Source organism: Mandrillus leucophaeus, unplaced genomic scaffold (genome assembly GCF_000951045.1).
Source record: "Mandrillus leucophaeus isolate KB7577 unplaced genomic scaffold, Mleu.le_1.0 Scaffold173, whole genome shotgun sequence".
Lineage (NCBI taxonomy): Eukaryota > Metazoa > Chordata > Mammalia > Primates > Cercopithecidae > Mandrillus > Mandrillus leucophaeus.
In genome coordinates this window covers 3423450-3436172 of record NW_012101732.1, presented here as the reverse complement: position 1 = coordinate 3436172, position 12723 = coordinate 3423450, and the positions used below count along the sequence as shown (strand labels likewise).

General features: G+C 42.1%; 1 long non-coding RNA gene across 1 annotated transcript; it reads left to right on the top strand.

Annotated features, from left to right (window-relative positions):
* Window positions 1–3487: 3487 nt before the first annotated feature.
* On the top strand, window positions 3488–12340 carry LOC105537479. The gene is made up of 4 exons (XR_001005721.1): window positions 3488–3532; window positions 7480–7611; window positions 7979–8156; window positions 12116–12340. It is a non-coding gene; the product is annotated as an uncharacterized LOC105537479 (long non-coding RNA).
* The last annotated feature ends 383 nt before the right edge of the window (window positions 12341–12723 follow it).

The window sequence follows — 12723 nt, the reverse complement described above, 5'->3', positions numbered from 1 at the left end:
GCATGAAGAGGGACACTCAGGACAGTGTTCTAGGGGAGCCCCCTGCAATATTTCACCAGTTTTCCAAAGCACCAGTCTCATGAGTCACAAGTCTTTTGATGCTCTATTTCTGCAAGCATTACAGGAAGTTGTCTCCTTGTGGGCAAGGAGTACTTGTTAACTCTACCTGGTATGTGCCTGGTGTACAGTTGATGCTCAGTAACTATCTTGATTTCCATATCCTTCTTTTGATTCTGATTGCAATGTTTTCCCTTCTGTCCTGTGCTGCCCTTAGACATAGATCAGTCTTTTTGTGCTTCCTCCAAAGCTCATGCTTTATCATTCACCAAACCATCCTTCCGTGTGCCCACGGTAATGTGTCCAAGGATGGCGTGTGGCCTTGCTGATGCAGCATTCCTTGGAGAGGCTGTCTCCTGTCCAAGACCCTGTGAGAGCAGAGGCCAGCAGGGTCCCATCTTGCCACAATTCATCTCTGTGTGATCTGCTCAGGAAATGAATTGGCAGGCAGGTTGGGAAAAGTTGCAAAATGAATAGTCACTTATAAGGGATCAGGAGTTGGAGCCAGAGTCCAAGAGAAACTTATTACTAAACACTAAGACTTAGTGAGAGGTTCCCCAGGATGCTAACTTCTGTGCTGAGAGCTCTTGTTAAGCTATTTAAGCCTCTGCAAGAGAGATGTCTGCAATCATAGAAGAAATGAAGAGTAATCCTGAGTCATGGCAGCAGAGGCCCTGGAGCAAGGCGGACCTGAGTTCAGATCTGCCCCCTCCACTTACTAGGAAGGCTTCGAGCAGGCTGCTTAAGGTCTCTGAGACTCAGGCTCTGTAAAATGGGTACCAGAACACCTTTTTCTGTTAGAGGTACATGAATTAGTAGAGATCCGGTGGTGAATAAATAATCTGTTGAATGAATCATTTAATATAAATCACCTTTCCCAGTGCCTAGTTCCTCATTTATGCTTTTAATGAGTGAATAAATAAATCAAGAATATATTTTTCCTACCATAATGCATGATATGTAGTCTGTTTTTAAAAATAAAAAGTTAGCTCTTTCCCCCACTAAAATTTCACTCCCTTCAACTTCTTTTGTTTCACGATTTGTAATGTCCGGCCCAGAGAAACGAAATGATCTTGTGAAGGTCACAGAGAGCCAGCAAGTCAGAACTCACTCTACTGCCCCTCACCCCAACTCCTTTTCTCTATCTGGCACCTTGTGTTTTCTTTTCTATGTAATTTACTATCGTGTATAGAATTTGCATGCCTTTTGTCTGTCTGGGAACACCTTGTGGGCAGAGATTCACTTATTCATCTCACATTTTGTAGCATAGAGCAAAGTTGTATTTTAAAAAAAGGAAGGAAGGAAAGAAGGAAGGAAGGAAGGGAGTAAGAAAGGAAGAAAGAAATGTAGGAAGGAAGGAATGGAGAGAGGGAGGGAAACAAAATGGCCCAAAAGAAATGCAATACCGGACTCCATTGATGGGACCGTGTCACAGAAGCAGAACACAGGAGAAGAACCAACCAACTGGACGCGCTCCTGATGGCCAAAGCTGGAACAATATGAACAAGGAAATGAATGAATATTGGATTAAACCCAAGGCATAAAATATTCATGAGTACATGCGCATATAAATAACTGAATTAATGAATGAGGAAAATTTTCAAATAATTTATGTAGATATTCTATCCTCCAAGAAGAGAAACATAACTTTCTACTTCTTAGGTGTCAACCATACATTGGTGACTTTCTTCTAAAGTGAACAGTCAGGAAAGAGGGAAAAATAGCAACTTTTCAGTGAAGAAACCTGGCAAACACTACCTCAACCAGGTGATCAAGGTTAAACATCAACAGTTATAAATCATGTTGATTATGTGTACCCTGATATGATGTGAAGAAAATGGCACTTCATCTCTTCCTCCCAAAAAGTCCAATCATGAGAAAAAAAATTAGAAAAAAATTCAGTAGTGGAACATCTTACGAACCATCCTCAAAATTGTTAAGGTCGGGCTGGGTGCAGTGGCTCATGCCTGTAATCCCAGCACTTTGGGAGGCTGAGGCAGGTGGATCACCTTAGGTCAGGAGTTCAAGACCAGCCTGGCCAATATGGTAAAAACCCGTCTCTACTAAAAATACAAAATTAGCCTGGTGTAGTGGCGGTCGCATGTAATCCCAACTACTTGGGAAGGTGAGGCAGGAGAATCATTTGTACCCGAGCGGTGGAGGTTGCAGTGAGCCAAGATTGCGTGAGTATGTTCCAGCCTGGGTGACAAGAGCGAAATTCCATTTAAAAAAAAAAAAAAAAAAAAAAAAGTCAAGTTCAAGAAAAACAAGGTAAGTCTGAGAAAGAGCCAAGTAGAGCCTTAAAGAGACATGACAAGTAAATGTAACGGGGTATCTCGGATGAATGCTGGAACAGAAAGAGAACATTAGGTTAAAACTAAGGAAATCTGAATAAACTGTGGACTCCAGTTGGCAATATGGTATCAATATCACTTTATTAATTGTAACAAATGTATCATGCTAATGTAAGATGTTAAAAACGAGGGAACTGGGTGTGGAGTACGTGGAAATCTATAATATCTTCTCAAGTTTTCTGTAAATCTAAACTGTTCTAAAGCATGAAGTCTATTAGAAGAACAAGAAAGAAGAATAAGAATAAGAAAGAATAACATCAGCCTACAGCAAGGTCTTGAACTTCCTTATTTGGACCTTGATTCACAACAAACAAACGACAGCAACGAGAGAGTGAGAGAGAGAGAGAGAGAGAGAGGAGAAGGGAGAGAGAGAGACAGAAAGAGAGAAGAGTGAGGACGGTGAGAAAGAGAAAGACAAAAAGAGAGAGCAAGAGAGAGAGACTGGGGAAGGGGAGAGGGGAGAGAGAAAGGGAAGGGGGAGAGAGGAGAAAGGGAGGAGAGGAGAGGAGAAAAAAGAGAAAGAGAGAGAGATTGAGAACCAGGACTCAAACCCAGGGCTGCACCTTTTAGTAAGTCTATACTTATTACCTGTGCAAAACAAAGTATTTTTGTTTCTTCTACTTATTTTCCCTTCTCGTAGAAGATTATACCTAGAGCTTAGTTTAAGTAGCAAATTCCAGTTTAGCCTTAATCTTTCAGGTTTGGGAGACTCATCTCCTTTCACCCCAAGCCTAGCTCATAGCAGTGATTTTTATTCTGAAGAGGGAAATCAACTAACAAATAGGATGAGTGAGGACAATATCCAGATATTAGCTCCTCCTCATCAGCCACACAAGTTTGTGTCTACTCTCTAGCTCCACCTACTGGATCTTGTGTAAATCACCTGAATAAATGCACAAGCGCTCACTGCAAGACCCCATGCTATGCAAGGCACTGAGGGAAAAGAAGCAACATGCATTCTTTCAGGGACTGCTAGGATTAAAAGGAAGTTTTAAGGTGAATCTCCTCTTTTACTGAAGAGAAAACTAAGTGCTAGATGCATTGGGCATTTGCTGCATGTGAAGTCAAATTGGCCAGAGTTTGAACCACGGTCCTGCCACTTCCTGATAATGGCAACTCAGGTAAGTCACCAACTCTCTTTGGAAATCGGCTTCCTCCTCCGTAAAATGAGGATAGCAAACCTATACTCCGTGGTTGTTGTTATTGTAGTTTTTAATTTTTATTACTTAGTTATTAACCTTTAATATGAGGGCAAAGATATTTTTGGTAGATATTTCTTGATGGTACTTGAAGTTATAATTGTCTTTCTTTTGGTCACCCTACACACACATTCACACATATACGTCATCTTTCCCTTGGGAGTTTTGGAGAATGGACAGGCAGCAAGACTTGAGTTGGACCATTTCAGTCTAGGCTGGGCCAGGTTAGAAGGAAAAAAGGCAAAAGAAAGACAATTGGAACCAATAAGATTAGCAAAGTGAACATCTGGCTCCATCTCACTGTCACATTGCATGAAACCCACTATATATTCATGCATCCAAAAATATTGACTTCATACCTTCTATGTGGGTGATCTCTGCCCTCATGCCACAGCATCACTAGCTATTGGACTTTCATTGCAAAGAAATTTCTATAAGAATGGTTTTTGGTTTCTCTAGTAATGTTCTCAAAATGTGAGTGATTGTCAATCAGTATCTGGTCAACTGAGAAGGTTAATCTTTAGGCAAACATGGGCCATCAGGCTACTATTGCTCCAAGTCCATAGTTATTAAGATCCTAACTAACTCCCCTAACCCCGCAGCTCATGAGCAGCAACTTTCAAACTAGTAACAACAAATCTGAATGTAGCTTTGTTTCCAGGAATCAGATGTTCTGCCCAACAGATGCCCACATTCTGGTCTTTCTCTTAGTTACACATTCCAGCCACTGTCACCTGATGGTAGGACATAATAATTTCTACATTGTAGAAGCTCAGTTTATATCTGTCGAATGAATGAATGAATACCAGCCTCTACATAATGTAATAGTTGTAAGTTAAGAGCAAGAGACAGTTCACCTCTCCACTAGTCAAACGGAGATTTTGACTTGAAGATCAGAACTTGGGGTTGTACTAACACCAGGAAAACTTCACCCATTTGCTTGTAGATAAAGCACAGAGACAGCCTCAGTTTCTTATGACTCAGTACATGACACTCAGTTTACTGCTTGATTGCATACCTTTTAAAGGTCATATTGCAATTTTTACCAATATACTTGCTTATATTCTTAGATTGTGAACTAGTTTTGAAAGAAAAATCCTCAGAACATGTTCTCAAACGAAGGCACTGGGGTCCTTGTCCATCGGTCTGACTCTTGCTTCTACCCGATTCATTCACTTTTATCTACTGAGAGTCCACTGTGAGCCAGGCATTGTACTAGGCTCTTTGAAATAAGGATCTACACCTTTTACCGCAACACTTTTTCCCCTCTCACTCCTTCGTGAAGTATTGCAATTTGGTGTCTTTATCCTTCTACCAGCATAAATGTGTCTGATAAGGCAGTGGTTCCCAACCTTTTTGGCACCCAAGACCGGTTTTGTGGAAGACAAGTTTTCCACGGATTGTAGTATGGGGCATGGTTTCGGGATGAAACCGTTCCACCTCAGATTATCAGGCATTAGTTAGATTCTCATAAGGAGCACGCAGCCTAGATCCCTCAAGTGCACCCTCTCACAATAAGGTCCACGCTCCTATGAGACTCTAATGCCGCCACTAATCTGACAGGAGGCAGAGCTCGGGGTCTGAGTACTGGTCCATGGCCTGGGAGTTGGGGACCCCGTAACAAGGGAAACCATTGACCGCTTTGTTACAAAACCTGATGAACACAACTCTTTATTACTCTATCAGACTTCTCTGTGATATCCAATTCCATTTACCATTCCTTTCTTACAGAAGGTCCTTACTTTTAGCCAGGTGCTGTGACTTATGCCTGTAATCCCAGCACTTTGGGAGGCTGAGGCAGGTGGATCACCTGAGGTCAGGAGTTCCAGACCAGCCTGACCAACATGGAGAAATTTTGTCTCTACTAAAAATACAAAATTAGCCGGGCATGGTGGCACATGCCTGTATTCCCAGTTACTCAGGATGCTGAGGCAGGAGAATCGCTTGAACCCCGGAGATGGAGGTTGCGGTGAGCTGAGATTGTGCCATTGCACTCCAGCCTGGGCAACAAGAGTGAAACTCCATCTCAAAAAAAAAAAAAAAAAAAAAAAAAGAAAGAAAGCCTTTCCTTTTTCTGCTTTCCATGTCAACACTATCTTCTAGTCTTCTTCACTTTCTTTCTGGAGCTTTGAAACAACAGATCCAACTCTATCCTCTCAAGCATTGTAAGTTCACCATATCCGAAATTAAACACGTCATTACATTCCACCGAAAAAACGGTAGTGAGAATAAAGGGGTGTTTTCTGAATGGGGCACTCAGATTGGGTCAAAGTGCAGATGGTTGCATTCCAAAAAGATCTTGAGGTCAAAGATGATACCACTACTCCAAAGCTAAGTGGTCAATGCAAGGATCTAGATGCAGAACAGGAGGAGATGGCTGTGAAAACAGGAGCACTGCAGCTGAGTGGGAGATGGATGGCAATATTAGAAAATTAAAATGCTGACATGGAGATGCTAATGAAATAATTTTTAAGCTGCTTTATGTGGATGTATAAAGTTCGTTTAAATGGGCCCGCTGTCTGCTTTCAGAGCCCAAGTCTTTTAAACTATGAGAGATTTCAGACAGGGGAAAGTAATATATGGCCAATGAGAATGATATTAATGGAAATCCAATAAAGCCATCCTTGAAATGGGCCCTGCAAACTCTACAGTAAAGGGAACTTAGAATTCTCAGTGCAGAGAAACAAACACATTGGTGACCACATGCATGGCGGTCTTCTCTTTCTAAAGGACTCACAGTCATATGAAGTCCTCACAGCCATATGCTGCAGACATCCAACTGATAGAGTCCAGGAAAAAAAATTGGCAAGAATTGTCCTACATGTTACATGCTTTTGCTTTAGAAGAATGAGAGAAGAGAGAGAAAGAGAGAGAGTAAGAGAGAAAGAGAGAGAGATATGTGAAAAGGTTAATTAGTATTTAAACACACAGTTGTGTTTTCTATTTGGTCTGACTGGGAAAATAAATTATGTTCTTCAAAGCACAGGCTTGCAGGCTATAATTGAAAATAGGCATGGTGAGTACAGCTTTGCCAATGTGGCACAAAGAAACAAAAGAGAATCAAATAGAAACAAGCAGAAGAGTTACCCCCCATCCCCAAGCCTGGGGCTGAATGAGAAAGCAGAGAGGGGGCTGCAGCCGCCGAGAAGCTTGCTTTTTACTCCGGCCCTGCCACTTTCCTCAGGTCACCTTGGGCAGGTGACCTGGCTTTTCTGAACCCCGGGATTTTCATTTGTAAAATGAAGGTAATAATGCTTTTTTCTGAGTGTTGTTAGGAGTTAATGACATAGTGTTTGGGAGACGGACTGGCATGGTGTCAGGCACAAAGTGGTTATTCAGGAAGTGCTTGTCCCCAATAACTGTCTATTCTCATCAAGCCACTTACTTCACTAAAATAGAGCAATGGATCACTTTGCCAAAACAAAACTTCACTTCCTCCGATTCAATGCAGTCAGCATTGGGGCCACAGATCCTGCTTGTAGCGATCAATTTGCTTGCTATGTTTTGCCGAGGCTACCTCCCTTGGGGTTAATCATTTCCTATTGATCTCATTATGCAACAGAAATCTTTTTCATTTATCCTTTGAATGACCCTTCTCATTTCCACTCAGTCAAGTAACACTCTAGTAGGGCAGACGTAGGCTTTTCAACTTTGTTTACATATCAGATTTATCTGGGGAGCCCTTCAGAAATAAAAATGACCCATCCCTATCTTGAGAGATCATGATTTCACTTCTCTGGAGCTGAGCACTATATTCTTAAACTTCCCAGAGTTTTTCATGTGTAGCCGGGTTTGAGAATCACTGCCTGAGCTGTAGTCATGCTTACAATTTTTGAACTGGCCCAAAGAGGAGGGAATTAACCTTTCAGATGCAGCCTACATCAAGGAAGCTGCCTGCTGTTAGGGGAACAGGATACCTGCGGAGACTCAGGTCCTGACAAGCCTTCAGCTCCACCTCCCACCAAAGACCTGTGTGGTGTCAGTAGCAGCCCCATTCGCAGGTGAGGAGAGAACTTAGAGCCCTGACTGCTGGGACACTCTCCACCTAAAATGCAACCCCTTGAGGTGCTGAGGAACATTCCAGAGGCTTCTTCCACTTGCCAGCCTTTCAGCTATTTACAGGTGGGCCTCACGTCCCTCCATAGTCTTCTCTGCCGCCTCCCCTCCTGCCCTCCCCCCCAGATAAACATTCCCAGTTTCTTCAACATCTCTCAGGGGATAAACGTGCTCCTCACACATTCTGTTTCTCTTGGTTCCTGCTTTCTATCAAACAAGTTGTTTATAGCACCTGGCTGATCCTTGCCATATGTTACTGCTCATTTCTGGAGTCTGAATAGTCTGGCTAATTATCATTTCTCCCCTGGGCAGAACTTTCCAGAGCAGGTTATCTGCGACGGAAGCAGTGATGCAGCACCCACATGTCCCAGAGGAAGGGTTGTCAGCTGACAGCTCACAGCTGGATCACGCTGGGGGATTTTTTCTTTCCCCTGGGAGAAAATGTATCTAATGACTGATTGAGATGGGGAACAGAAGCCTGGCCCTTTGCGTAAGTATAAAAGGTCTTTGAAGGGCCTTGTCAACTTCTGCACTCCCCATGGAATCAGCTGAGATGTCTGTTTTAACTGTATGACAAGTTAACCTTGCCTTCTGCCCAATTCTGCTTCCTTTATCGCTTCAGTTGCTGATCCTGACAGTACACCACAGTAAACCTTCTGCATAGATATTTTCATCTCAGAGCCTGTTTCCCAGAGAGCCCAACCTAAAGACACCTGCTCGTAAATGCAAAATGAGCCTGTGAATTAACTGCCCTGAGTCAGATAGTTAGAACTCATGATTGGCCATAACTTTCTTTAGGATAAAACAGCCTAGGGATAAGGATAGAGCTGTTTCCTTTACAAAGGAATGATAGGAAGGCCTATCTCCATGACCATACCAGAACAAAATGCTTTTGAATTCCTTTGCCACCCTGGCTCCCTTCTCTGCTTCAGTTTTGGTGGTCTCAAAGGTCTTATATAGGACTAGAAACTTCAGACAGGATCTGGATAGTGGAGAATGGAGATGGAACCTCACACCATAAATAATTGCCACTAATTTATGTACGATTCTAGCTCCAATAGCTACAGTCCTGTGTTTATTAGCCTGAATATGACCTAAAGTTGTGTTGTAATCTTGGCTAGCCTTGTTTCTCTGACTGTATCTTCTGACATAATCCTGTGTTGCACCCATTGCTATAGCTTGTATACTCTATTTACTTTAGTATAGCCAGTATATGCTATAGCCATAGTATAGGTTGTCCTCTCTATGACTGAAATTGCCACCTGGCTTGAACTTCTTTGTCTTTTCACCAGCTATTTCCCCTGCCCACTTCAGTCAGCCTGAACAACTTCTGTATTTCCTTGAAACCCCAACTCACTCATCATCTTCTTCTACATTCTTAGCACCTTTGCTGACATCTTTAAGCTAGATGGGTCATCTCCATTTGTGCTCTCACCCTAGTTGCCCTGGAGACCTCCATCACAGTACTTGCCATTTTTCTTTGCAGGACCATATCCTTCAGGGCACTGGTCACATTTCACCCACCTTTGTACCTCTAGCAGCTAGCACAGTGCCTGGGACATATGTAGTGGAATTAGAGTAAACTAAACTCAAATTTTATAGCTCTAATTTTGAGACTTTCAGTCTATTAGAGAAGTACCAGCTCTGCCAACCTACCCCATTGCCTTGTGATACATTAGGCAACTTTGCAAGTAGTTTCAAAGTTTCCATTTGTGATGGACCTAACTAACTCCTCCCTAAACCCACAGGAGGGAAGTGAGAAATGGGCTTGATGTTTACAATGACAAAACTAGCCATCGAAGTCGCTTCTGTTGGTTTTGAGTCAGAAATATTTCAGCACAGAGCGTTGGATTAAGGGGGATGCCTGAGGGAGGTGAAACATGTGATCATCTTGACTTTATGTTTGGGGCTACTCCTGAATCATGACTTAGGAAAGGGGAATTCAAGCAGAGCATAGCAGGTTTGTTTAGCTGGCGAGGCAGAAATTAGAGTTTAAAGTTTACAAAGTTTCAGGATAACAGAAAGAACAGAGCTGCAAAAAAGAGCAGCTCCAGAAATTTATGTATCAGTCCCCTTAAGACACCGGAAGGAATTAAAGTATGCATGTTTAGGGCAAAACTACCCAACCTTTGGCAAAAACAGCTTCTGGAGAGCTATGAGATGAGCAGAGATCACTGATGATACACAGTGCTGAGAAATATAGGTGTTCCAATCATCCAGAGTAGAGAGAAGACCTCAACTGAGACCCAGAAAGACCACATCTGAGAAGCAGTGTTCCTCTCATCCTAGAGTGAGAGTGCTCTAGAACTACTCTAGCAAAGCTTAACAACAAACCTTAAAAGAATCAATCTAATCTTCCAGCGAATTAACTGTCTATGATGACAAAACTTAGCACTCTCTGAAGAAAAACCACAAAATGCAGACTCTCAATGTAGCATTACAATGTCTAGAATACAATAAAAATTTAAAGACAAACATAGAAGCAGGAAAATGCAATCTATGCAAACATAGCTGATGAAAACTGATCCTAAGATTACCCAGAGGTTGGGTCAAGAATTTTAAAGCAGCTTTATAAATATGTTCAAGTACATAAAGGAAAATGTAGTGATAATAAATTAACAGATGTGGAATCTTAATAGAGAAATGTAAATTATAAAAAGGAACCAAATTAAAATTTTGGAACTATAAAGTACAATATCTTATGTAAAACATTAACTGATGGGCTTAACAATCAATTGGAGACAACATAAGAAAGGACTAATAAACTTTTATAAATTAATAGAAAATTTCCAGCAGAAAACAGCTGGCAGGAGTGTCAATATCTGGTAAAACTAATATTTATTTTAATATTAGTTTGCCTTAAAACATTTCTCTCTTTCTCTCTCTCTCTTTTTCTCTCTCTCTCTCTCTCTCTCCACTCATTTCTCTCTTTTTCTTTCTATTTCACAATGATAACTCCTATTTTAATTTAGCACCATAGGGTTGATTCTAGTTTTCTCTTTCCTATACTTGTCACTCCCTTCTCTGACAGTGCAAAACCTAGGTCCCATTTTCTTTAATACCATTACTTATTGGATCAATCCTCTACATATGTTTCAATCATGTATGTCCCACACCATCACCACCCTCTCTCTCGGGCAGGTACCCTCCTCACTCTGCTTAGGCTCTGAAAGCCCATGCCAAACCACTGCCTTCTGTGGACACTCTCCTTAACAGTCTCTAGCTTAGCTGCCTCATTGTGTTTCCCCCCCAACCTTGCAAGTGGAAGACTCAACATTATTAGACCACTTGGATTTACGAAACATGCCAGACTCACTTGTATTTCTGCCCATCCTCAAATTTTCATTCCCTTAGCATGGAATCACCTCTCTGACATGACCAATGGGCAAAGAGTCCTCTTTTTAAATTTGAGTTTAAGTATTTTCTAATCTCCAAAGTCTCTGTGCCAGGGATGGTTGCAATGCTCCTTTATCCTAGTCTTGATCTTCCATGCCCCTGCACTGCTCAGGTATTTCCAGACCCTTGTGTACCCTGGTGCACTCTGAATTCCTTGCAGGGAATCCAATGCTCTGTACTAAAATATTTCTGAATCAACATCTCACACATCAAAGATGCCTGATGGTGTGACCACTGAAACTTATGCCTGTTGCAGCAGCACCAGGGAGGTGAGAATGGCTGTGTATGGCAAACAATGTGTGAAGTTAATACACCAGCTTCAAGTGTGTTTTGGGGCACCCGCATATCTATCTCTCATGCCTTCAGCTCTACCATGATGGGTCAGATTCCGCCCCCTGCCGCTTCATTGCTGGAGGATCCTAAGAAATGCAAGATCATTTTACTCCTTAGTTGTTTTTCAGGCTTTGGACAAAGTCTGCTGCCCACAGTGCAGTTTTTGTCCTATCAAATAACTTGGGAATAGTTCTGTCTTCACAGTTAAATGAATATGAAGCTTTGAAATCCATAAAATAAATAGAATGGAAATTTAGCCCATCAGATTTGGCAGCTTCACAAAACTCACCTAAACCTTCTTGTGCCTCTTGGATTCCAGTTTCCAGCCTGAGGCGGGGAATGAGAGACATGCTGATGTACTTAATACTCATGAGAACCACTCCAAGGTTGGAAAGGGAACCCCAAGAGGAAAGTTTCATGAAGAAATAGGAGGTGAGAAGGGACTTCGTTCTGCCTCTGAACATAACACACAGGAGGAGGCTGGTTTTTAGTTTGGGGCTAGTCTGCATTTCTTCATGGCGCAAAGTAAAGAAAGAGGTTTTGGTTGCAGGATTCAGGATTCCCTGAAAGATAGGAGTGAAACACTCCCTCTCTCCACCATGCCGCCACCATCTCAGGGCAGCCGCCATCAGATCTCTCTGGGATCCTGAGGGGCCTCTCCATTTGGCCTGCCTGATTTGAATCTCTCTCCACTTTGATCAGGTAACTTGTCTCTTTCAGGTATCTGGGCTGCTGACGCAATAAAATGGAGACGCTGTGACCTGCTGTCAGGGCTTTCACAACTGGTCCCGCATGACCATCCTGCCTGACAACCTCCGCTTGGCTTCAGCCTTTCTTTTGCTGGATGACTTCAGCAAGTCAGACCCTCTGCCTGCATTTGCCTTCTCGTTTATAAACCAAAGACAGGATTATTGTGAGAATCAAAGAAAATAATGGATATAAGCATTTGTTGATTGTCAAGTGTTAAAAAAGTTGTTATTGTTGTTATTACAAGAACTCAAGGAGACATGTTAAAATGAGTTTCTCAGTGGTTTGGATAGTTAAATATTATAAAAATTACTTGAGAGACATGTGGAGCCTCTCTGAGTGGATCATAAAACCAAAAACTAGGAAAGACTGGGGCAGTGATTCAATCTACCACCCCAAGCCATGGCTTTGTGATGACTATCAACATCTTGGTGTTCAGTATATGCCCTTATCAGTTCTATGATATTTAGAGCCTAAAGAAAGTCCAGGATCTTGCAATCTGATCCTGAAAATTCGTAAATGAGGAACTAGAGCCCCAAGAAGCAGCATGGTTTGCTCAGTGTTGTACAGCTAGAAGAAGT